Genomic DNA, 27,204 nt, shown 5'->3' on the forward strand with positions numbered 1-27,204 from the left:
TTCAGCTATATCAAATGCTAAAGACTGTTGATCCTGAGCCTTAGCTCTAAGCTGCTCTAAGCTAGGATCCTTTTGTGTCGTGATTTTACTTCTACAACTAGAGATGATACGGCTGTATCCTGAATTGTGACCCCACTATCATCTGCCTCTAATAATCTGACTCCCAAATTAGCCAACTGATGAAGCTCTCGCACTAGCTCCCGCTTCTCAACACCTAAATGGGATAAATTACCCATAGATCTTCGACTGAGGGCATCGGCTACTACATTTGCCTTTCCTGGATGATATAAAATATCCACGTCGTAGTCTTTCAGTAACTCAAACCATCGACATTGTCGTAGATTTAACTCCTTCTGTCTAAATATATATTGAAGGCTTTTTTGATCAGTGAAGATGTCAACATGAACACCATAAAAATAGTGTCTCCAGAGTTTTAATGCATGCACAACTGTAGCTAACTCTAAATCATGGGTCGGATAATTCTTCTCATGTTTCTTCAACTGTCTTCAAGCATATGCGATAACCTTACCATGTTGCATTAGAACACATCCCAACCCAACCCAGAAGCATCACAGTACACCGCATAGCCTTTTGAATCCTCTGCCAATGCTAGAACTAGTGTTGATGTCAACCTGTCCTTCAGCTCCTGGAAACTATGCTCGGAAGCCTCAGTCCACTGGAACTTAGCTGTTTTTTGAGTCAACTTCGTTAATGGTGCTGAAAGTGAAGAAAACCCCTCTACAAACCTTCTATAGTAACCAGCTAACCCCAAGAAACTACGAACCTCAGTTGGAGTCATAGGTCTGGGCCAAGTTTTTACGGCCTCAATCTTTTGTGTATCAACCGCAATACCTGCATCTGATACAATATGGCCTAAGAAAGCGATAGAGTTCAACCAGAACTCACACTTAGAAAACTTTACATAAAGTTCTTGATCTAGAAGAACCTGAAGAACTGCTCGCAGATGATTTGCATGCTCAACTTTTGAACATGAATACACCAAAACATCATCAATAAATACAATCACAAAAAAGTCTAAATATGGCCTGAATATACTATTCATCAAGTCCATGAACACTGTTGGGGCATTAGTTAATCCAAAAGACATCACCAAGAACTCAAAGTGTCCATATCTAGTTCTAAAAGCTGTCTTTGGAATGTCTTTCTCCCGAACTCGTATCTGGTGGTAACCTGATCTTAAATCAATCTTCGAGAAGCACTCGGCACCTTGTAACTGATCAAACAGGTCATCGATCCTCGAAAGGGGATACTTATTCTTTATAGTCGCCTTATTCAGCTGTCGATAATCGATACACATTCTTAGTGAGTCATCTTTCTTCCTCACGAATAACACTGGTGCACCCCATGGTGAAGCACTAGGTCTGATAAAGCCTTTATCCAACAAGACTTTCAGCTGACCCTTCAACTCTTTTAGTTCAGCATGAGCCATTCTATAAGGAGGGATAGATATGGGTTGTGTACCTGGTAGCATATCGATAGCAATATCAATTTCTCATTCTGGAGGGATACCAGGAAGTTCGTCCGGAAATACATCTAGAAACTCATTAACTACCAGAATATCAATTATAAGCCAGAAACCTCAACCCTTAAGACACCGCTCTATAGCACGAGGTGAGCAAAAGAAGGATAATCATTCTAACATGCCCGACAGCTTCTTGCTTATCGAATGTGGTGCACAACACATTTATAAACAAAACTCAACTAGACATGGCTTGCAGACTCCCTAGGATACGACGTTGCTCTGATACCAAGTTTGTCACACCCCAAACTCAAGGGGCGCAACTGACTCCTAAAGCCAAAAATCAGGCCCGAGCCGACCCTGCTGAACCATTTGCTACTAGCGCATGGCAGTCACATGCAATTAAGAAAACAAACAAGTATATCTCAGCTTAAAACCAAGCCCTCGGCCGGCAAGGCCCCTGTCAACAGACCTACAAAAGAACCAGCTACTCCCAAGAGTTCATATAAAGAAACATCCAACTAGCACAGAAGTCCTGATTGGGCCGTCAAGGCCACCATGATATCTATACCAAAACTAAAAACAGGTAAATATCAGTACAATACATCGAACAGCTCACAAGCTTCAGCAAACCAACGACATAGGCCAGCATGGCCATAACGTAGCTATAAACCCCACACACTAGTCTAGAAGCTTCTAAGAGTAGTAAAGATTGGTGGGACGGGGCCCCAACCTACCCATGAGAATATATACAACAAAAGGTAACAAACCTCCCAACTCTGGCAGCTCCGGAGGAAAGGGGCTGACCAATCGGATAAAAGTCAATCCTGCTGATATGGAGGTCTACTCGATCATCTGTCAGGACCTGCATGCATGAATGCAGCGCCCCAAAGGCATTGGGGCGTCAGTACAAAATATTGTACACAGTATGAAAGGCAATAGACTATGATGAGGTATCTTGATATACTAGAATAATTTGATAAATAAGTTAAGGATAAGATAATTGTACTGACCTACTTCTAAATCTAAATTTATCAAAAATAATAAAAACAACAACCTAACCAAGCCCCCATAAGCTCGGTAGATACAAACAGCACACAAGACCACCCACTCAGTCCCCCATAAGCCCAGAAGGTGCCAATCAGCCTGTATACCCCTATCGGTAGTCCCCTAGCCCCGCAGGCAGTCACATACCCCTCTTAGGCATCAACATAGCTTATAGACAACTCATAGCCCTCTTAGGCAACAACATGGCCCTGTAGGAAGCACATAACCTTCTTAGGCGTCAATATATATCCCTGTAGGTTACTCATAGCCCTTCTAGGCATCAATATAGCCCCGTAGGCAACTCATAGCCCTTCTAGGCATCAATATAGCCCTGTAGGAAGAACATAACCCTGCTAGGCATAAATCACATTCCTGCAGCTAACAACAATAGCCCAAAGGCAACAATAACAATCCAACAGCTAAAAGTGAGCAATTTAGTTATAGGCAACCTATACAAATAGCCTCTAAGTCTTGTCTCAAATACGAATGTTACTACTGAATAAGAATCCCTATAAGAGAGGATTATACGCACTCGAGCAGCCAACAATCAACAATAATGGCTATAAGTATAACAACGATAACAACTCAATTACATTGCTCCTAAGCTTTAAGGATACATGCCATAGGAAGAGAATAGCCTTAACATACCTTTTTCGCTAAATTCACGTGGCCTAAAGACTTTAACTCATAACTCCCTCGATACTACAACAAGGTAGGACCATAATCAACACATAAAATAAAAGATACCATGCCAATACAATAAAAGATATGTATTTCTGTCTCAAATTGCTATTTGCTGCTTATAAAAGCTAGAGTCGATGAAAGAAGGGTCTTACCTCGATCTTAGGTTCGTAATTCACCTCAAAACCTTCAAATATATTCAAACCCCTGCTGTCCCAACTCTAAAATGTGATATGCTACGCAATCGATAAAACAAATTATACCACGATGATGAGCCCAACGCGTAGAACAACTTTCGTCAAGGACTTACGTCGAGAAAATCTATATTTCACATGATCCTAAAAATGGGTTGCTATGTTTTCTCTATATATTTAGCTTAAAATGAAGAAAAAACTCCAAGAAGAAGATATATACAACTTTCCACCGACCTAGGGCCCCACCTCACGTGCCTGCTTGTGCAGTCCCACGAAAATGAGAATATCTCTCTATTCTGAAGTCAAATGAATGAACGGTTTGATGCGTTGGAAACTAGACTCGTAGACCTTCGATTCGATAGTTTGTGCACCCCATAACTATTTATTGATTGGGAGAAAACCTCCAAGACATTTGACCCAAATTTCAGAGAAATCTTTAAGAAGGAACTTACGATAACTTCCGCCAACTTTTATTTTGCCACTTACCTAACTTCAAAACTTGAGATACAACACTTGAACACTTAAAATAGGACATACCACATCATTCTTAATTTATTACCTACCCTCCTTGTCGTTCCACGAAGATACGAGTTAATTTAGACGTTTTGAAAAGTCGGGGTGTCACACATATAATGTGGGATTTTTATTGTAAAGGAATAGTTTTATGAAATTAAGCATGTATTTCTAGCTTAACATGAATTTATGATGAAATCCATATCTAACCCATGTTTTCTAAATGTTGATGATTGAAAATGGGTTTTGAATCTTGAAAGGTAAATTATGGAATTATGTATTTTCTTATGAAATCTATGCAAATGTTTTAAGGATGCTTTGAGAATAAAGTATCAATGTTGATGGTGATGATGTGTTGTTGAAAAGATTTTTCTCATATGTACATAAAAGAAAGATTTGAAAGGTTTTCTCACATAATAAGGATTATAAGGTTGAAAGGCTTTCTCAACTATTTGAATCAAAGATTAGCTATTCTAATGAACCTTGCTTGGATTGGTTATTGAAAGATACCTTTCCATCGATGATGACTTAGCTTCAATTGGAAAGATGACGTGCCTTTCCATGGATAATAAGAATAAGTAAGAATCGACTATTTCGTGGGATTTATACTTAGCACCGAAAGTATATTGAGATGGAAGATTTCCCATGAGTAGAGGTTGGGTTTTGAGTAGGACAACTCTTTTTGGTTTGGGAGACACTGGGGATCATGTTATAGCTCACATGGTCTCTATGTCGGTTAAGAATAATTCCCCACATCAATAATTAACTAAGGTTACTTCAAGAAATATCTTATATGTGTTCCAAGGATTTATAAGATGTTAGCCTGCATTGACCATGGTTTTATGAGTTAGGCTTTGTATCTCTCTTATATCATGTTTTAGCTAGTCAATCACATGTCATGAAATGAAATGTCCCTTTTTAGCATGATTTAAATGTTTTATGCATAGCTATCATACTTGGTACATTATTTTGTACTAATGCATACTTTTGCCTATATTTTCCCAAATGTAGGATACGACAGTCAGGTTTCTTGGTTTCGTGGCTAGTGATTGATTTCGAGATTTCCGATCTTTGGTGAGTCCTTATGCTTCAAGGATGAATTTTTATTGTTATAGTTGCTTTCATATATTTCACTTTTGGACATGATGTATGGGCTAGGCCCAATTTAATTCTATTGTACTAGATGGCTATATTGAGACAAGTGTTTTAGACTTTTGCTTTTCCTTATAAAAACTACTGGACCTGGACTATTGTTGTACTCTTATTGTTCTAATTCTTATGTTATGAAAGCTAAGTGGCTTGTATGGCGTCCTTCGGGGGTCTATACACCATGTTACATCTAGGGGGTACCCGTTGGTTGTGATATTGCTCAAACGCAGTTGTAGAAGTTAAGCTTGGTCTTACCTAGTATGTCATGTTCCGTTGACCTTAGTCATATCATCTAATAAGAATACAACTACATCATACGGTTGTATCATCAATCCACCACGGACTAATTGATCATCCACACCTTTATTAACTAAATCATGGCTGTAATAAAAGTATAGCAGCATCAAATTGTCTGTAACGCCATGCGTTGGTTATAGTTTCGAGGTGTTTAAATTGCCAATACGTAAAGTTTCAGAACTATCGGTCTTGAGGTATATCTCAAATGATTACTTTTCCTACATAGAAGTTTAAGCAGATCACTATGGACTTTATTTTTGGACTACCTACCACTATGGGTGGATATGACTCCATTTGGGTGCTTATTGATAGGTATACCAAGTCATCCCATTTCATTCTAGAATGGGTGAAGTGTATTGTTGAGAACTTAACCGAGCTTTATATTAGTAAAATTGTGCAATTGCATGGATTCTCAATTTCTACTGTCTCTAATTGAGGTCCCTTGTTCAGTTTTAATATCTAGAAGGCATTGTAGGATGGTTTGGGTACTCGGTTAGATATGAGTAACACTTTTCATCCTCATTTTGATGGTTAGTCTGAGAGAACTAATTAGGTGTAGGAGGACATGCTTAGAGCTGGTGTGATTAATTTTGATGTTAGGTGGAATCGACATTTTCCCTTTGTAGAGTTGTCCTATAACAACAGTTATCACTCCAGTATTCATATGGCCCCATTTGAGGCGTTGTACGACAGATGATATAGATCTCAAATTGGATAGTTTGATTCTCTCGAGATGGACTCATTAGATGAAAACATTCATAGAGATGCCATGGAAAAAGTTTGTATGATCCAGGGTAGACTTTTGACAACCCAGAGTCAACATAAGAGTTTTGCGGATCGGAGAGTTTGATATCTATTGTTCATAAAGGGTTATCATTCTTGGCTGCGAGTGTCATCAATGAAGGGTGTTATGAGTTTTATAACTATGGGAAAGCTTAGCCCTAGATTCATTAGATCCTTTGAGATTTTGTGTCATGTGAGAGAGGTGGCATAAAAGTTGGTCTTCATGCTTCAAAATTGTGTGCCGGATGAGTTCTATGTACGTTATCTTGATTCGGTTGAGTTGGGTACATACTTAACTTTTGAGGAGGAGTGTATAGCCATCTTGTACAGGCAGGTCTCAAAGATTAGGAACGAAGAGATTGCTTTAGTGAAGGTGTAGCGGAAGGATCGTTCAGTCGGTGAAGTAACTTGGGAGACAAAGTCAGATATGTGTGATAGATATCCATAACTTTTTAAAGCTTCAAGTACTTTCAGTTGATTTATGTTCGATGATGAACATGGTTTTTAGTGGTGGATAACGTGATGACCCGGTCAATCATTTTTGGAATGTTTCATGAATTTACCATTTTACCCCTCCCATAATGGAGTTGGAGTCTTTTATGGTTGAGTTTAAAATGTTAGTTTTAAACTTTGAGTTAAAAGTAGTGAATTTGGTAAATTTTAAGCTTGAAAGGCTAATATTGTTAAGAAAGTGGTTTTGGGAGACTTTTGGAGTTTTGAGTGTTGGAGTGGAATTCCTTTAATTCCACCAGTCCCAAGATGTGGAATCTGAGTTGTGAGAGTTGTTGGTTTAAGTTTTTGAGTATTTTTGAGGATTTGATGTCCTAAGTTGTGAATTTGTAGAAATTTAGCCTTTTGGTTAACTTCGGTCAACATTTGGGGTGCAAATGTTGGGATTAGAATTTTGATAGTTCAGTAGGATTCGGGGGATTATTTTAGGCTTAGGTGAGGTCTTGGTTAATTTTTTTAGAGGTCTCGAGCTGGTTTCAGCCTTTGAAGGTGTAAGTTGTATTCTTGTTCTTGTCATGGATGTCGGGTCAAGGAGACCTCAAGTTTGTGTTTTGACGGTTCCATTGAGTCTGGAATGTCAAATATAATTTATTTGCTTATGTGGTTTGTGTTCAGGGGGTTCCAAATGAATCTTGAGGGTCCTTTTGATGTTTAGATTGTTGGTTAATTTTTTTGATGTTTGAGTTTTGGTGCCCTCCGCTTTTGTGAGTGATGCCTCGCTTACCGAAGGGTTAACCCTTATTGACCTTCGCATTTGCGAAGGCCATTCTCTTATGCGATGCCTGAGTTTTTAGCTGGTTTTTGTTGGTCACTTGTGCGACATTATAAGGGTTTTTGGACCTACCATTTTTAAGTTGAAGCCTCATTTCACCATTTTTGATCTTGGGGGACCCTTGGTGGTAAATTTGGAAGGCAATTTCTATACTAAATCATTTGGGTATGTTTTCTTGATCCTAAGCCTTCATTTTCCTTTGATTATGTATGGGTTTTAAAATAAAAGTTGGAGATTTTGATTGGTGACTGAGGAAGATTTTCACGAACTCAAGTGCTTAGCTAAAATGGAGATTTGGAACTATTTTAAGTTCTTTTTCGAAATGATTCCGCTAATGAGTTCCTAAGCCTTGAGTACTGTTTTCAATTATTAAATTTTAGATTCAAACCTTGATTTTGGAATTGGGTTTGGAGTTGATTGACCTATTTCTTACTAAAATTGATTTGGGAAGTGTTATTTCCCAAAAATTATTGTGAAGGGTTGCTTGTCTGTAGATTGTGGGACTTAGGAAGTGATTCAGAAGGGGAAGACTCAACTATTAGAATGATTTTTGATTGTGTTAAAGGTAAGTGATCTCGTAAGTGTATTCTACTATAATTTGTGTACTTTCTTCGTTGCTTGTGTGTTAGGAGTAATGGGGATGAGGTGAAGGGTTTAATTGCCCAATTGATGTATCTAAATGAATAAAAAGGAGTTGAAATGGAAAAGGCTATGTGATGAACATAATGATATAAATTTCCTTATTGTGTCCTTAATGATCATTGATGAAATGGTTGAAAGAATGAATGTGAACTCAAATTGTGCAAATTATAGTCCCTTCTATGAGGTGTCATATTGCTTATGAGCTTCGATTGTTTACCATGGGGAAGAGACATGTTATGATTGTTATGCCAATGTTTTTGCTGACAAATATTTTAGGCCAATGTCATTTCCAGCGAGTGTCTATGATGTCGGGGTCATTTTTAATGAGTGCTATGATGCCGAGGTCTTTGCCGGTGAGGGTTATTATGCTGAGGTCATGTTCGGTAATAGTTATAATGCCAATGGGAAATAGTTCTAGTTAGAGGTTAACTACTGTGACTTGATGCCTTTGATGCTTATGCGTGACTTGGTTGCTAATTGTGATTGACATACTTGTTGCGTGTGACTGAACTATTTGACTTTGAGATTGACTTACTTGATTCATTTGATTGTTGAATTGTGGTTATTAGACTCTGAATATTGGGCCTTGTGAGCTACATATTGTAGAACTATTAGGTTGGATTGATTGTTGTGTAGGTTGTAGTTTGTGTAGGTTCAGTTGGAGTGTAAGAGGTATTTTATTTCTAGCTAGATGCCTTGTTGATTAGGCTACTTGTTGGGTAGTGTATTGTTGGTACTCACCCCTTACTTCTAAACTTGTGTAGGTTCAGAGCTTGAACCTTTGTGATCCCTTTCTCCTTCTTCTGATTTTGTGGCTTGCTAATGACTTGAAGAGGTATCTGCTTGTCATTCGGTGGACCCTCTTTTTCCTTTTCTTTACACTTTGGTCTATTTCAGAAACAACGATTGAGATTTGTACTTATTTCTTAATTCAACACTTTATATATTTAGTGGCTTGTACATGTGACAACCAATTTTTGTAGGTTTTAATAGAAGAATAACTTTTCCGCTTTATCTTGTTCGTGTTTTTGTGTATTTCCACATTTTCTTTCTTTTCGTTGGTTAAGACTCACTTATCTTGGTGGGGATAGACAAGTGTCATCACACCCATTTTCAGGTTGTGACAGTGAGTGAAACTTAGTGTAAATTTGTATCTTAAATTCGGCATGTATAATTACTTCATCAAAATTTATTACATATGTAATATCCCTAAATAAAAACCAAGAATCGCATGTCAATTTACCGTTGCTTAATTACTACAATATGTTTTATTCTCATTCGAAGAACTTGAAATTTTGTGATATTTACAAACTTGCTTAACATAAATTGTGATCGTAATTTAAGGGATCAGGGTACTTACAAAATATTCTAATTATTATTTTGTATAACTTCATATGGAGGTGAGGGATATACATATAGGTATATATGTATGCATTTTGGGCAGCACATTTTTATTTGGGCAGCCACCTTTTAGTGACAGTTGTACATGTGATAAGCTTCACTTTTGAGACTATATTTTGACACCTCCTATACTGAAATTCGTTTCACCTGAAGTCTAAGAACCTTAGAACATTATCTAACCTGTTGTTCTTCAAAATCACAAGAGAAAAACTTAGTCCTTTTCGCTAGAATTCGAGATACAGACTTTTCTTTGGTAAGTGATGAAATCTATTTATGAGTTGGGTAGTGTCTGGTAGTTTAAACATATCTCATTTTCTCTAACTTTGTTTACAACGAATAAATATTATTTGGAAATATTATTCATATACCTACAACTCTTATGTTTATGTTAAACTTTGATTTAGCTATTATGAGTACTAAATAAGGGATGCAACATATGACAAGTTCTATCCAGATTCTGGAATTAGAAATCTTGTATGTCAAACTGTTAGTGTTTTGATTATATCTTTTTGTACAAAATGTATCTTGCGGTGATTCTTGATTATGTGAAAACTTAAGAGATGTACCTACATATTTCATTAAGTATATAAAGTCCTGTTTTGCCATTTTCCATTTCAAATCTAAGGTGTGACATGAAGTACTTTGTTGGCCAAAATTACTGTTTTGGGAGCATAGCCGTATTTGTAAAGGCTAGGCTTACATGTGATGATAACCCTGTGTTACTTCAACATTATTGAGCTACTAGAAAGTAAATAAGTTAATAAATTTTATACTTTAAGGTTGTATATACTCGTGTACCAGTTGAAGACCTTGATACGCTATTTGGTCTATGGTTTGAACTCTTGAAGTTGTGTTGGACTGTTTCTGTGCTAAAGAATTGAGGTTTGTGTATAAACTTGTACTTGCTCTCTTTTTACCTGCTGGTATATCTAAAAGTTTATTTTGGTACCTTGGTTACCTCTTGTCACTTTGCATTGTAGTGTTGGCATCCTTTGACTTTAAGGACACTTGTGTAACTCGCCCACTTGTACGGATTGTTTGAGCACCTGGCACTCTTGTTGGGACCTTGTCCTTCTAGTGGTTGTGACCTTTTCACTATTGGCATGCCTCTTGATTCGGATCATTTGTCATCTTAACTCTAGATTTTTAGTCCGTCCGAAGAATGGAAGTTGTCTATTTTAAGTACGAACTAGAAAGCCATTTTTAATATGGTTCTTGTTTCTCTTGATTATTGGGCTTGACCCTTCTTGATACAGGGCGTCAGCCCTTCTTGATACCTGCTTGTTCTTGGTGTGACGACATGATGTAAATAATGGGCGAGCCTTGTTATTGAATCTCTTGGAAAATGGTGCTATGAGCTTTCTTGACATTTGATCTTTAAATATTGAACTTGATACTCTTTATTTATTTTTTTACCTGATCTATTTATTATGTTTCAATTGTGTTGCCCATGACTTGAAAAAGGTATCTTGGTGAATCTGAGGGCTCCGAACCTATAGGTTTTACACCACTAAGCTATAGGTTAGCGATAGTTGTTTCTATCATAGGGAATGTTCGAGAGGATGCATGAAGCTGGCCTTTGGAGATGGAGATTTTGAAAGCCTTAAGAAAGATCACATTTGCATACAGGCAGCTATATTTTGTATAAACCTTGGTACTTGTACATGATCTATGTGTTGTTTATTCACATGAAATTTTGAGGGCTAACTTGATCATGTCACCAGAGGTTGTAATATAAGTATGGCTATACATTTTGTTATTTTTTGGGTTGTGTAAGCCCAAGTCTTGTAATATATTAAATTTACTATTTGTTTTGGATGTTTGTGTGAAGCATGAACGTGCTAATTTTGGTACTCGGAAGTTGGTTATATTCTTTTTATATCAATTTTAAGTGTGAGGATAATATATGCATGAAAAGCTCGTAAGTTATTTTCTCAGATTATGTTGGAAGGGTTTTTCCGCCACAAGTTAAGATTCTATGGGTTTTCAATTTGACACAAATAAATGTTTAAATGGGCAGGGTGCACATCCTTAACCATTTTTTTATATGAGCTAGTTGAACATACATGATTTCTAGTTCTGGAATCTGGACAAAAGTTGTCATATGTTACATCCCTTATTTAGTAATCATAACAGCTGAATCAAAGTTTAACATAAACATAAGTGTTGTAGGTATATGAATTAGATTTCCAAATAATATTTAATCATTGCAAACTAAGTTCGAGAGAACGAGATAAGCTTAAACTACCAAACACTACCTAGCTCATAAACAGATTTCATCACTTACCAAAGAGAAGTGTGTGTCTCGAATTCCAGCCAAAAGGACCAAGTTTTTCTCTTGTGATTTTGAATAACAACTACTTAGATAATGTTCTAAGGTTCTTAGACTTCAGGTGAAACAAATTTCACTAGAGGAGGTGTCAATATAGTCTCAAAAGTGAAGTTTATCACATGTACAACTGTCACTAAAAGGTGGCTGCCCAAATAAAAGTGTGTTGCCCAAAATACATACATATGTACCTCTATTGTCACGCTCCAAACTCGAGGGGTGCATCTGGCTCCTAATGCTAAAACTAAGGCCTGAGCCGACCCTTCTGATCCATTTGCTACTTGTGCATGTCAGCCACACGCAATCAAGAAAACAAACAAGTATATCTCGAGTTAAAATTAAGTCGTCGGCCGACAAAGCCCATGTCAACTGATCTATAAAAGAAACATCTACTCCCAGGAGATCATATAGTTGTGGTATGTCTAGTGTCAGTCATCTCTATATGCATACAAGTATCAATTATAAGCTAGGAACCTCAACCCTTAAGACAACACTCTATTGCACGAGCTCTAACATGCTCGGTAGCTTCTTGCTTATCAGATGTGGTGCATAACACATTTATAAACAAGACTCTACTAGACATGGCTTGCAGACTCCCTAGGATACGACGTTGCTCTGAAACCAAGTTTGTCACGCCCCAAACTCGAGGGGCGCAACTGGCTCTTAATGCCAAAACTCAGGCCCAAGTCGACCCTACTGATCCATTTGCAACTAGCCCATGGCAGCCATACGCAATCAAGAAAACAAACATGTATATTTTGGCTTAAAACTAAGCCTTCGGCCGGCAAGGCCCCTGTCAACTGATGTATAAAAGAAACGGCTACTCCAAGGAGATCATATAAATAAATAGCCAACTAGCATAGAACTCCTGATTGGGCCGTCGAGGCCACCATGATATCTATACCAAAACTAAAAGCAGGTATATATCAATACAATAAATCAAACAGCTCACAAGCTTCAGCAAACCAACAACATAGGCCAGTATTGCTATAACGTAGCTATACACCCTACACACTAGTCTACAAGCCTCTAAGAGTAGTAAAGATTAGCGGGATAGGGCCCCAGCCTACCCATAAATATATATACAACAAAAGGTAACAAACCTCCCAACTTTGGCAGCTCTAGAGGAAAGGGGCTAGCCAACCGAATAAAAGTCAATCCTGCTGCTGAGGAAGTCTACCCGGTCGTCTGTGAGGACCTGCATGCATAAATGCAGCGCCCCCAAGGCAATGAGGCATCAGTACAAAATAATGTACAGAGTATGAAAGGCAATAGACTATGATGATGTATCCTGATATACTGGAATAATCTGATAAATAAATCAAAGATAAGATAAGTGTACTGACCTGCTCCTAAATCTAAACTTATCAAAAATAATAAAACAACAACCTAACCAAGCCCCCATAAGCTTGGTAGGTACAAACAACACACAAGACCACGTACTCAGGCCCCCATAAACGCAGAAGGTGCCAATCAGCCTATATACCCCTATCGGTAGTCCCCTAGCCCCATAGGTAGTCACATAGCCCTCTTAGGCATTAATATAGCTCCATAGGCAACACATAGCTCTCTATGGAATCAACATGGATTATAGATAACTCATAGCCCTTTTAGGCAACAATATAGCCCTGTAGGAAGCACATAGCCTTATTAGGTGTCAATATAGCACTGTAGGCAACTCATAGCCCTTTTAGGCATCAATATAGCCCCGTAGGCAACTCATAACCCTTTTAGGCATCCTTATAGGCCTGTAGGTAAAGTAAAGTTTTTCGAGGCATAGATAACATTCCTACTGCTAACCACAATAGCCCCAAGGGCAACAATAACAATCAAATCACTAAAAGTGAGAAATTTAGTTATAAGCAACCTATACAAATAGCCTCTAAGTCGTGTCTAACATAAGGACACTACTAACTGAATAAGAATCCCGACAAGGGAGGATTATATCAACTCGAGCAACAAACAATCAACAATCATGGCTACAGTATATCAAGGATAACAACCCAAATACATCGCTTCTAAGCTTTAAGGAAACATACCGTAAGTAGGGAATAGCCTTAACATACCTTTTTCGCTGAATTCACGTGCCCTAATAAATTTAATCACAACCCCTCTTGATACTACAACAAGGCAGGATCATAATCAACACAAAAAAATAGAAGATACAACGAAAATCCGATAAAATATATGTATTTTTGTCGCAAATTGCTATTTCCGACTTATCAAAGCTAGAGTCGATGAAAGAAGGGTCTTACTTTGATTATAAGTTTATAATACACCTCAAAACTTTAAAATATGCCCGAACCCCTGCTGTCCACACACCAAAGTACGGTATGCTAGGAAATCGATAAAAAAAATTATACCATGTTGAAGAGCTCAACGCGTAGAACAAGTTTTGTCAAGGACTTAAGTCACGAAAATCAGTAACTTGGCTTGTCTTAGAAGTAGGTTTTTTAGGTTTTGTGAGTTTTTTAGTTCTTCACTAAGGAAAATGAATGAAAAATGAAGAAAAGTCGAAGAAGATAATAAATATAAAGATCCACCGACCTAGGGGACCCACCTCACTTGCCTGCTTGCGCAGTCTTGGGAAAACATATATATCTCTCCATTCAGAGGTTGTAATGAACGGGTTGATTTGTTGGAAACTAGAATCTTATACCTTCGATTTCAATTTCGCGGGGACCATAACTATTGATAGATTGGGAGAAAACCTCCGAGACATTTGACCCAAATTTCAGACAAATCTTTAAAAAGGAATTTAAGGTAACTTTCGCCAACTTTTATTTTGCCACTTACCTAACTTCAAAACTTGAGATACAACACTTGAACCCTTAAAATATCACATAACACATCATTCTTAATTTATTACCCACCCTCCTGCTCTTTCCACGAAGATACGAGTCAATTTATACGTTTCGAAAAGTCGGGGTGTTACATCTATGTATATCCCTCACCTCCATTTCAAGTTATACATAATGATAATTAGAATATTACGTAAGTACCCCAATACAATTCCTTAAATTACGATCACAATTTATGTTAAGCAAGTTTGCAAATATCACAAAATTTCAAGTTCCCAAAATGAGAATAAAATATGTTGTAGTAATTAAGCCATGGTAAATCGACATGCGACTCTTGGTTAGTATTTCGGGGCGTTACAAGATATAACCATTATTTATTGAAATTATATCTAAAACTTACAAGTATAGAATAGTTTCGAATAAAATAATGATTCTCGAAGAACTTAATCAAGATGAAGTTTGAGTTTTGATTACTAATGTTCATTTTGTTTATAACTTCTTATTATTTAAATTATATTTGGAAATTAAAATTAAAACCTTGTAAAATTAAATCAAATAGAAAAATAAACACCTCTAGTTATATTACAGTAACTTAATGATAGTGTTATTTGATAAAAGATGTTTGAGTCCTGAAGCATGTAATAGTTCTATATCACGTTGTATAGTATTATTATAAAAAAATTTATTTCATTTATTATTTCTACATTTTTTATAAATTCTTCTTCAATTTTAATATAATGTTTTTGAGAATTGAATTTTATGATATCGTGTAACAATTTTTGAGTGCAAGCGATTATACCATTCAAAATATTAAAATGGGGAACTTTCGCATATAGCCACTCAAAAATAGCTTAATTACTCTCCATAGCTATAATTTTCTAATTACGATTAGTAGTTACAATCTATAGGATGGAGAGTGGCTACCGAGATTGGGAGAGGGAGGAAAGAGATGAGTGAGAGAGGTCAGAGAGTGGGAGAAAGGTTAATTGTATATGTATATCGGTTAGAGAATTTTATATACGTAACTGGTATACATATGTATTTGTATATCTGGCGTGCGAGATATGAAGAAGGAGGACAGAGGCGAGAGAGATTGGGAGAGGGAGGAGAGAGGAGAGCGAGAGTGGGCAATATTTTTTATAATTCGTATTGCATTTGTATAATTCGCGGGTACATTTGTATAATTTGTGTGTTTTTGTATGATTGAGTAATATAAAGTCTGAAATTATACAAATAGAATAAAACTCAAAATAACAAATTTATACAAACATAAACATATGAACTTTAAACAGTTATACACGTTATATTATTGTCACTCCCCAAACTCAAGGGGCACAACTGGCTCCTAATGCCAAAACTCAATCCCGAGCCGACCCTGCTGAACCATTTGCTACTAGCGAATGGTAGCCACATGCAATCAAGAAAACAACCAAGTATATCTCGGCTTAAAACTAAGCCCTCGGCCGGCAAGGCCACTGTCAACTGAACTATAAAATAAACAGCTACTCCCAAGAATTCATATAAATAAAGAGCCAATTAGCACAAAACTCCTGATTGGGCAGTCGAGGTCACTATGATTGAAAGCATGTATATATCAAGACAATACATCAAACAGCTCAGGAACTTCAGCAAACCAACAAATTAGGACAGTATGGCCATAACGTAGATATACGCCCCACACACTAGTCTGCAAGCCTCTAAGAGTAGTAAATATTGGTGGGAGTGGCCCGAACCTACCCATAAATATATATACAACAAAAGTTAACAAACCTCCCAACTCTGGCAGCTCCGGGGGAAAGGGGCTAGCCAATCAGATATAAGTCAATCCTGCTACTGAGGAGGTCTACTGGGTCGTCTGTCGGAACATGCATGCATGAATGCAGTGCCCCAAATGCAATGGGGTGTCAGTACAAAATAATGTACAGAGTATGAAAGACTATAGACTAAATGAGCAAGTATCATGATATACCAAAAGCAATCACATAAGGAAATCAAAATTTTAGATAAGCATGCTAACCCACTACTGAATCTAAAAATACAAAAATGATCAAATATCAACCTAACCAATCCCCCATAAACTCGGTAGGTACACACAACATACAACCTACCTAGGCTCCCATAAGCCCAGAAGGTGTCAAATCAATCTACATACCCCTATCAGTAGACCCTTGTCTTTGTAATAAGTCACATAGCCCTTTTTGGCAATGATATAGCCCCATAGGCAACACATAGTCCTCTTAGGCAACATCATAGTTTTGTGGGCTACACATAGCCCTCGTTTGCATCAACATAGCCCCGTAGGCAACACATAGACCTCTTTGGTGTCAAAATAGCCCCATAGGCAACACATAACACTCTTTGGCATCAATATATCCCTGTGGGTAATACACAACCCTCTTTGGAAATAACAGTCCTATTAGACAACTTCATAACCCCTATAGGCAGTTCATAGCTCAACAACTAACGACAATAGCCTCAAGGCAGACAACAAACAATTGAATAGGCTAAAGGCGAGCAATTTATCTATAAACAGTATAAATGTATAATCTCCAAGTCATTCCTAACTTAGGGTCGTTCTTAAAAAATTATGAGTCCCGAAAATGAGGGTTTATAATCACTCATTCATCCAACCACTCAGAAATACATCTACAAGATCACCAACATTAACTATCCTATTATATCAATCCCAAGTTTTAAGGAAACATGTCGAACGAAGGAAACAGTCTTAACTTACCTTTCCCATGAATGCTCGAAAGACCAAAGTTCCTTCACGAAAGTTGTTCCTTATGTCATAAGCTTCACAAACACTACATATACGCAGCTGGTACACACCTATAAATAGTTCATAATTAATCTTAAATCGGCAGATTTTCCATATTTCCCCAACTTGTCGAAACGTCCATAGAAATTAATAAAAAAAATCATAGAAGAGTCCCGAGATGATTACCTTATTTAACCAAGTTTAATACTTGAAGAAACACCAATAACTACAAATTTATATCTTCAAAAATCAACTCCAAACGCAGCTAATAGAAGGGAAAAATGATTGCCACGTGTAGAGATCACGTTCCAAGGCACGGGGGCAACCTTTAATTGTAGAAATCGTCAAAAACTAACCTTCATCATGCAAAAACACCATAGGAACCCTCTTTTATGTTTTATTTCTTGTTTGGAAGTGAAAAGAAATATCTTCATGGCTTAAAACGTTAAGTAAGGTGACATACAACATTTTTTACCCGACCCAGATTCTGCCTCGGCAGTCCGTAGTAAAACCCTCATAACTTTTTACTCTGATGTCGGTTGGATACGGAGTTTTGTGCGTTGCAAACTAGACTTGTAAGCCTTCAATTTAATGGGTGATTGGCCTTGTAACTCTTTATATATTGGGAGAAAACATCCAAGACATTTGACCCAAATATCAGAGAAATCTCTAAAAAGAAACTTACGATAACTTTTGCCAACTTTTATTTTGCCACTTACCTAACTTTAAAACTTGAGATACAACCCTTGAAGACTTAAAATATGACATAGCACATCATTCTCAATTTATTACCCAATCTCTTTGTCTTTTCATGAAGATACGAGTTAATTTAGACGTTTTGGAAAGTCGGGGTGTTACATCCTTCCCCCTTAGAAACATTCTTCCTCTAATGAAAAAATCCGAGTCACGCGGTTGTCCTTAGGAGTTTCAAAAATTTAAGCAGAATATCCTTCGTACATGTGACTATCCAGGAACATGAAACGCAGAAATTCTAACCTATGTGTCTCACAGGATGACATAAATAGCTAAGCACTATAGCTCCACAATAACAGTGCGAGCAAATATACAATGACAACAACATTAGGAATAAGCAACAATATAAAAAAAATCAAATTGGTATCTAACTTCACTGCACTAATATAAACTGATATGCCATCAACCTGGGTATGAAACAAGTGAGGATATTTGGACGTCATACCATCCTCAGCTTCCCAGGTCACCTCTTTTCTATTCTTGTTTCTCCACAATACTCTAACCGAAGCCACCTCGTTGGTCCTCAATTTATGGACTTGCCGATCTAATATGGCAATTGGAGTTTCCTCGTAGGACAACTCCTCTGTGATATTAACATCCTCAACCAGGACAATCCGAGAAGGGTCTCCTACGCACTTCTGTAGAATCGATACATGGAAAAATGGTTGAACAGATTCTAGCCCTGAACGCAATTATAACTCATAAGCGACCCCGTCTTACCCTCTAAAGGATCTGGTATGGCCCAATGAATCTTGGACTAAGCTTGCCTCTTTTGCCAAATCTCATAACACCCTTCATATGCGAGACTTTTAACAATACCCAGTAATCGACAAAAATTCTAAGTCCCTTCGTCGCACATATTATTATGACTTCTGTCTGCTTTGAGCTCTTAGCAACCTTTCCCAAATGAGCTTAACCTGCTCCACTCTCTGTTGTACTAAGTCGGGTCCAATCAACCCTGACTCACCTACCTCGAACCATCCTATGGGGGACCTACATCTTTTCCCATACAAAGCCTCATAAGGTGCCATCCCGATACTGGAATGATAACTATTATTGTATGCGAACTCAATAAGAGGTAATTCGTCATCCCAACTTCCCTTCAAGTATAACGTGCACACCCGTAATATATCCTCGAGTGTCAAAATTGTGCGCTCGGCCAGGCCATTTGTCTGAGGGTGAAATGTTGTACTAAGATTAACCTGTGTCCCCAGTTCTTTCTGGAAGAACTTCCGGAAGTTGGCGGTAAATTGTGCCCCTCTATCAGAGATAATAGATACTTGGACACCATGCTGCCTAACAATCTCTCTAATATGGAGCCATGCATAGTCTTCGGTCGTAAACGTAGCCCTGACTAGTAAGAGGTGGGCTGATTTTGTTAGTCTATTTACTGTAAACTTCATCTTCTTTACACTCTTAGCTTGAATTGGGTAACAACTTCTCCCTGATGAAGAATTCTAACATGGTATCAGAGCATCTCAATTTTTTATTCTCGTGGACAAAATAGCCATCGAAACTGTCATTAATGAGTTGCAAGACAATCTTGGCCACAATCATCCTCTATTTCTCAGTTCAATTAATAATTTCGGTGCCATACTCATCTCAATTCAGGTGATGGGAGATGAAAACTTCTTTGTATAGAGTCGTGCAATGCGAAATAATCGATGGAACCTACTTGAAGGCAGTCTATGGACCTAATTAACCTTACCAAATTATGGGAAAGATGCAATGACATTGACCTCTCATTGATCATGAACTGTGTATCCAAGGAGCTCTTTGGAAGAATTGTTCACTCGACAAACATAACAATTGTATGGAGACATCTCAAGGAACGATATGAAAAAATGGATGGATCTCGAATATTCCATCTTCACAAAGAAATCGCCTCTGCTAGTCAAGGTGCCAACTCAATCTTTGTGTATTTTGCTCATTTGAGAGATCTCTGGATTGATTTTTATAGTATCACCCATGTGCCTAGATGTGACTGTTCAAAATTGACACTTTGTCATGTTTACGGATAATAAAAAATTGTTACATTTCCTTATTGGGATTAATGAGAAAAATGAACAGGGTAGGGGTCAGATCCTTATAATGATCCCTTTTCTATCACTACAAAAAGACTACTCGATGTTAATTGAACGTGAAAATCAAAAGATTCATCTCTCAATTTCACAAGTTTTGTTGTCAACTTGAGATGACTGCACATACTTCAATCAGATTTTGTCCTGATCATGTGGATAGACTTAAGAAATGTTTCTCTCCTTATAGTTATGATCCCATTGCATTTTGTGATCACTGCAAGTGTAAGTGTCACACTAAGGTAATATGTTTTTGCTTGCTTGGTTAACCTCCTAATTTTGAGAGGAGGAGGAGGGAGAATCAATTGAAAATCACTCAGATAAGGGAATATATCATACTTAGAGAGGTAGTCAGTTTCACACTTCTCATAATGTACTTAATAATCAGTAAAGTACCATGATCATGCACCTAACCTCCCATGGTATATGGACTATAGCAAAGGTATGGAGGTCATACATGAAAAATAAAATCAGATCTTGCATATGCTTGGGAAATCTAATATGCAAGTAGCATTATATATGGCCACTAGCTCACATGCTCAAAACACTAGCATTGATAACTAAATTAAAGGTTCTTCTTCAACAAACGCAACATGTAATACCATCAATCGCACAATAGGTGTTCATGATTTGATAGTGGATTCCAGGGCTACCAATCATATGACCTCTAATTCATATATGATTAGTATAAAATAAGACCTTCTTTCCTAGCACTCCTAATCAACTATATCTACCTAATGGAGATACCACTACTCTCACACATACAAGATCTTGCAGCATCACCAAGCATGACAATATTAATAATGTTCTAGTCATACCTGCATTAAAAAATTACCTTTTATTTATCTCAGAGCTTATTGAGATCTCCTATGTTAAGTCTCTTTCTTTCCTGATGTACTTTCATATATTAGGACCTTTAAAATAGGCAGGTGAAGTTAATAGGTAAAGATTCTATAGTCCTTTGCTTCCTTCCCAGTTACAATCTCATAAACGAATCTTCTAATCACATATATTCCTTCCGTGCTTAGAAGGACACTCACTAGGCAGACTCACAAGTCTTGTCATGGCATCAACGACTAGGGCACACCTCCTCCAGTGTCCTAGCACATGTTCTCCCTATTTTCTCAAAGCATAGCTTAGTAGAAGTTCAAAACTGTACTATTTTTTTCGCTAGCCAAACAACATAGATTACCTTTCCCTCATAGTACTTTTGTGTCATCTTCAACATTTCAATTGTTGCATATTGATGTTTGGGTTCCATTTAAATTTCTTTCACATGATGGGAACAGTTGATGGATAGTTTCTATAGATGCCTTCCAAGATGTGGTTGACTAGAGGTAATAATTCCTTTGTCTACATTAAGTAAGCCAATAGATATACCAAAGAAGGGTGAATATGACTAGGATGACTTCAAGGTAATGCTTAGTGTGAAGGATAGTATGGAATGACTTTCATGCATTGCACAAGTGCGTCTTGAGGTTACTTAGGAGTATGGTACCCTCGTGGTAGAAAGGTTTAAGATTTTACTATGCCTATAGATCATGATTAGGATGACCAAAAAGGGATATTTTACTTGGGTGGTATTATGGAATGCTATCCTTGCTTTGCACTTGTATGCTTTTGAGGTTACTTGAGAATGGTACTATTTTGATAAAAATGACGAACAGATAATTATCCTTACGTAATACCTATGATGAAGACTTGGCTTATTGTGAGTATGGCTTATTTCCTATGCTCATTAACTAAGTCTTATTATTGACTTGTGTTTATATGATGCTTGTGTTAATGATTATGCTTTGACTATGTTATTATATCTGATGTTTATGTCTTATATTGACTAATCATTTTGAGATGCTCTTATGATGTTGTCCTAGATTTTGTACTTGGTACATTTTGTACTAACACATATTACCTACATTCTTATCCAATGTAGGCTTGAGAAGATTGAGTTGATTTGAAGGCTAGGTTTCCAAGGATCTAGAAGAGTTGAAAAATTGGTGAGTCCTCATATCTTCGAGGACAAACCCTTCATTTCCTTATGTCTTTTCTTTATTTTTTAAACTTTGTATGGGCTGCGTCCCAAGACTTTATTCATGAATTTTAAATAGTTGGTTTGAGACAAAGTATTAGTAAAGACTTCCGCTTGTTTATGAAAATGTTTTCGATTGTGTGGATCGAAAAAAAGTTTTAAATTTTCCCGTATTTTAAATTTTCTTATGTTAAGCATGTGCTAAGGGTTTTTATGCGACCCCTTTAGGGTCAACTATTACGTCTAGGGGGTACCCCAAGATCGTGACAAACTTGGTATCAAAGCATAATGTTTTGGGATAAATTTTAGGATGTCTCAAACCACATCAAAGTAGAGTCTTATTCATAGGTGTGAGTCGTGACACATTGTATGAATAGGAGACTATTGGATGCTTAGGAAACTTCACTTCTTCATTCTCCAAGTCGCGCCATAGATCTATAAGGTCTCTCTCATATTCGCTACCGATGGTCATTAAGAAATTACTATTAAAAGGGTTTATGCTATAAGGAGTGAGGGATAAATGTTGGTTGTGATGCCAATTATGGCTTTGTAACTTGAGAGATTTCAGATGATAGGTTGTGATATAGCCTTTAGTATGAGTGATGCTTTATTATTGCATTTAGTTTATGAAAGGTTTTTATCAGAAATTGTGCAGGTTTACTCCGACGGGGGAGATAGTGTGCCTACCTAGCAAGGTGATAGTGAGGTTATGGTTAGTTGTTGGTTAGACTCGACCTAGTCATGATGAGTTTTGAAGTATGTTGATAGATTGGTTGAATAAGGTGTTTAAGAAATGCCTAGATGGGTTGAGTGAATAGACTCTTCTAAGAAGGGTAAAAGTGTAATTCACCATGGTTTAGAATCATCTTCTGTTAAGGATGTAAAAGCTTATGTAATGACTTACTCCGACCTTAGAATTGAAAGAATTGATTCTTGAAGGTGTTTGTATAGGTTTGCGCCCAAGGGGGAGATAATGTTCTTTGATAGTAAGGTTGTTGAGTATCCTTGATGTTCATGAATTAGGATTGCTATAGTTGTGGTGAGGGTGGCCACATGATGGAAGATTTCCCCAAGGCTAAGATTAGAAGAAGAGAAGGTAAGAAAGTTGCCTTTAGTATTTGGGAGGTAGAACCTCAAAAGAAGAATAGGTTTTATGCTCTCCAATCTAGAGAAGATCAAGAGTGATCTATTCATGTCCTTTTCCGATATGTGTTTCCTTCATGTTTTAGAAAATTTCCATATTTATTGTCTTTTATCACTTGTTATGTTGTATTTTGAAGTTATTTATAGTATGAATGATGTTTAGAAAAGTTTCTGTAGGGTTACTCCTAAGTGGGGAATAGGATGATGAGTAGTAAGGTTGTTGAAAGTTCAGATATCCTTACCTCTTCCTTTATGTGCCTATGCAAGCCTAAGACAAGAGTTCCTTGAAGCTTATAGCATGTTTTTGAGTCATGAGTAGTTATGAGTTTCCATGGTCTCCTTATGTTATGCATGTTCTAGTTTAATTCTTGTTTAAACGAGAAAATGAGTTTTCAAAAATTGATTTCCTCGTGTTGATGTGCATTTGGTAGAATTGTCTATATTCTTCATGAGAATAAATGTTGAACATGCCTAAATATGCTTTTTGAGAGTAATTGCATAAGGTGCCTAATGATATTGTAATGAGCATAATGTGATTTGGAAAAGGAAGTTCCTCCAATGACAATTAGAAAGGGGAAGTTTTGATGCATAATGAGTTTGTAGATATAGTTCCCACTTGCTTGAGTTGGCTGAAGTTTGTTTGAGCTTCTTGATGTGGAGTTGATGTTTCCTCCCATGTTTATGCATTTATATTGATGTGTTATAATTGTTGGGCTGCTAGTCTTGAGTCGTTTTTCCCTTAATGAGTTTAAAGTGTCATTCGAGAACGAATGTTCCTAAGTGGGGGATAATGTAACTACTCAGAAAATGATAGGATGAACTAGAGCCTTGACATTTGGGTTAGTGTGACTTTAGATGGATGTCTACGCTGCTTTAGAACTTAAATGGGGTGAGAAAGGATCCTAGGGTGCAAGCTAGGGCATAAACTAGAAAGATATGGTTGTGGAAACCTTGTTACTTGATGGAGCCTTTTGGCAATGGGCTGCTTGATCGCCCAAAGGGTTGGGCGAGTCGCCCTTGTGCCCTTTTGATTGCCTAAGGAACTGCCCTCTTAGCCTTACTTCTGGAACAATGGGCGAGTCACCCTTGTGCCCTCTTAGCTAAGTTGAAGCTCGCCAATCTGGTTGGCGAATCGTTCATTGCTTCCAATCCATCGCCTAGTTCACTGCCCATTCGTCCAAGATGTTGGACCATAGGGCGAGCTAAATGGTTGCTCGCCAACCTGGTTGGCCTGTCGCCCTTCGACACTCCTCCATCGCACAATGACCAGCCCTTTTAGTGAGCTCACTGGAACAAAGGGTGAGCCAATGGTGCACTTGGCGAGCCCAAGGTTCCAAAGGGCGAGCTTCAACAGGCAAGGGGTAGATTTTTAAGTTACAGTTTGTAGGGTCCACTTCAAATTATTATATCTCTCAGATCAAAATGAATTAGGTGGGCCGTTACCTATCCAATTAAAGGTCTCTGAGTCCTCTTTTCAACGCCACCGAGTTTCCCCAATTTCGATATTGGAGTAAAAAGTTATGCCTAAAATAGTGAAGCACTGGAAAAATGGGCGAGCCAAAGGCCATTAGGCGAGTCGCCAAGTGCCCTTGCCGAGCCAAAGGGTGCAAAGGGCGAGCTTAGACGAGTTTAGTGCAAACTTTTAACTTTAAACTTTGTGGGTCCTTAGTTCTTTTCCAATGTTGAGTCTACATTATTCTATTCCTTTCCTAGTAACTATATAAAATTATTAGACCTAAGTTTACCTCAATTAAGTCATTCTCCCTAGAATTAATTAAGTCATTCTCCCTAGAATTAAATGAAAACCCAACTTCATCCCCTCCAAAAAATATTTCTCTCTCTAGAAAACCCCCCATTGAAGTAGAAGATAGAGCTTGATGTTTAGGTCAAGAACAAGGTCCATTGTTGAGAGCTTGTGTTAGGGCTTTGATTAAAGGTGTGTGAAGATTAATCATGCATGGGTTCTTCCACCCATGGAGGCTTCTTAGTATGAGTAGTAGTATGGGATGCTACTCATGCCTTGCACATGTATGACTAAAGGTTACCTTATGCGTGTTATCTTACATGAGTTATGCTTGATGGATAGTTGCTATAGATGCCTTCCAAGATTTGGTTGACTAGAGGTGATAATTCCTTTGTCTACATGAAGTAAGCCATTAGTTATACCAAAGAAGGGTGAATATGACTAGGATGACTTCAAGGTAATGCTTAGTGTGAAGGGTAGTATGGGATGCCTTTCATGCATTTTACAAGTGCGTCTTGAGGTTAATTAGAAGTATGTTACCCTCATGGTAGAAAGGTTTAAGATTTTACTATGCCTATAGACCATGATTAGGATGACCAAAATGGGATATTTCACTTCTGTGGTGTTATGGAATGCTATCCTTGGTTTGCACTTGTATGCTTTTGAGGTTACTTGAGAATTGTGCTATTTTGGTAAAAATCACAAAGAGGTAAATATGCTTGTGTAATACCTATGATGAAGACTTGGCTTATTGTGAGTATGGCTTATCTCCTATGCTTATTAACTAAGTCTTATTATTGATTTGTGTTTATATGATGCTTGTGTTGATGATTATTCTTTGACTATGTTATTATCTGTTATAATTATGTCTTATATTGATTAACCATTTTGAGATGCTCTTATGATGTTGTGCTAGATTTCATACTTGGAACATTTTGTACCAATGCATATTGCCTACATTCTAATCCAATGTAGAGTTAAGGAGATTGAATTGCTTTGAAGGATAGATTTCCAAGGATCTAGAAGAGTTGAAGAATTTGTGTGTCCTCATAGCTTCGAGGACAAAACCTTTTTTCCTTTTGTCTTTTCTTTATATTTTAGACTTTGTATAGCCTGCGTCCCAAGACTTTTATTCATGAGTTTTAAATAGATGGTTTGAGACAAAGGTTTAGTAAAAACTTCCATTTGTTTATGAAAATATTTTCCATTGTGTGGATCGAAAGAAAGTTTTAAATTTTACCGTATTTTCAATTACCTTATGTTAAGCATGTGCTAAGGGCTTGTATGCGACCCCTTCTAGATCAACTATGTCATGTTTTATCTAGGGGGTACCCCTTACTCGTGAAATATGGTATGCTATCTATTCATTGCACGAGTATGATTCGAAAGGGCTATAGTGAATTCTTTATGTCTTAATGACAAAATGTTTGAAAGTCCTCTAAATGCAGAAATGTGTCCTAAATGAATCAAATGAAGAATGTTTGCCCAAATGCTTAGATGTAAAGATGCATGCTATACTTGGATTGTATTATGAGTTATTTCCTTGTCATGACTTATTGTATATGAATGTGCCTTGTCTATGTGACTTCAAAGGTGTACTTAGTGTGAGTAGAAGTATGGGATGATACTTGCATAATGCACAAGTATGACTTAGAGTTGTCTTGGATATTGGTCTTAATGTGATAATGTGACTCATGAATTGTTTATGTCTCTTAAATGCTTGGTTGTGTAAAGGTGGAAAGGATGAATGGTAAGTTCACTTTTGGTGACGTTAAGGTGGTTCCCTAGTGCGGGTGGTGGTATGGGATGCTATCCATACATTGCATAAGGTATAGCTTGTGGGTTACTTGAGGTGGAGACTCAAGGTGAAGGTAAAGGTTTATATGTGAATTATGTGACTTTTTATGTTGGTTGTGACTTATATTATGCCTCTTGTATCAATGATCGTGAAGTTTTACAAATATGGCATAAAAGCATGGCTTTCAACTCAAAAGTCCTTTTCAAGCATGTTTTTGCATGGTCATCATACTTAGTACATCTAATATGCTAACCTCATTCTTTCCCATTTTTTGTACCAAAGTGTAGGCTTTGGAGATG

Source organism: Solanum stenotomum, chromosome 7, assembly GCF_019186545.1.
Source record: "Solanum stenotomum isolate F172 chromosome 7, ASM1918654v1, whole genome shotgun sequence".
Lineage (NCBI taxonomy): Eukaryota > Viridiplantae > Streptophyta > Magnoliopsida > Solanales > Solanaceae > Solanum > Solanum stenotomum.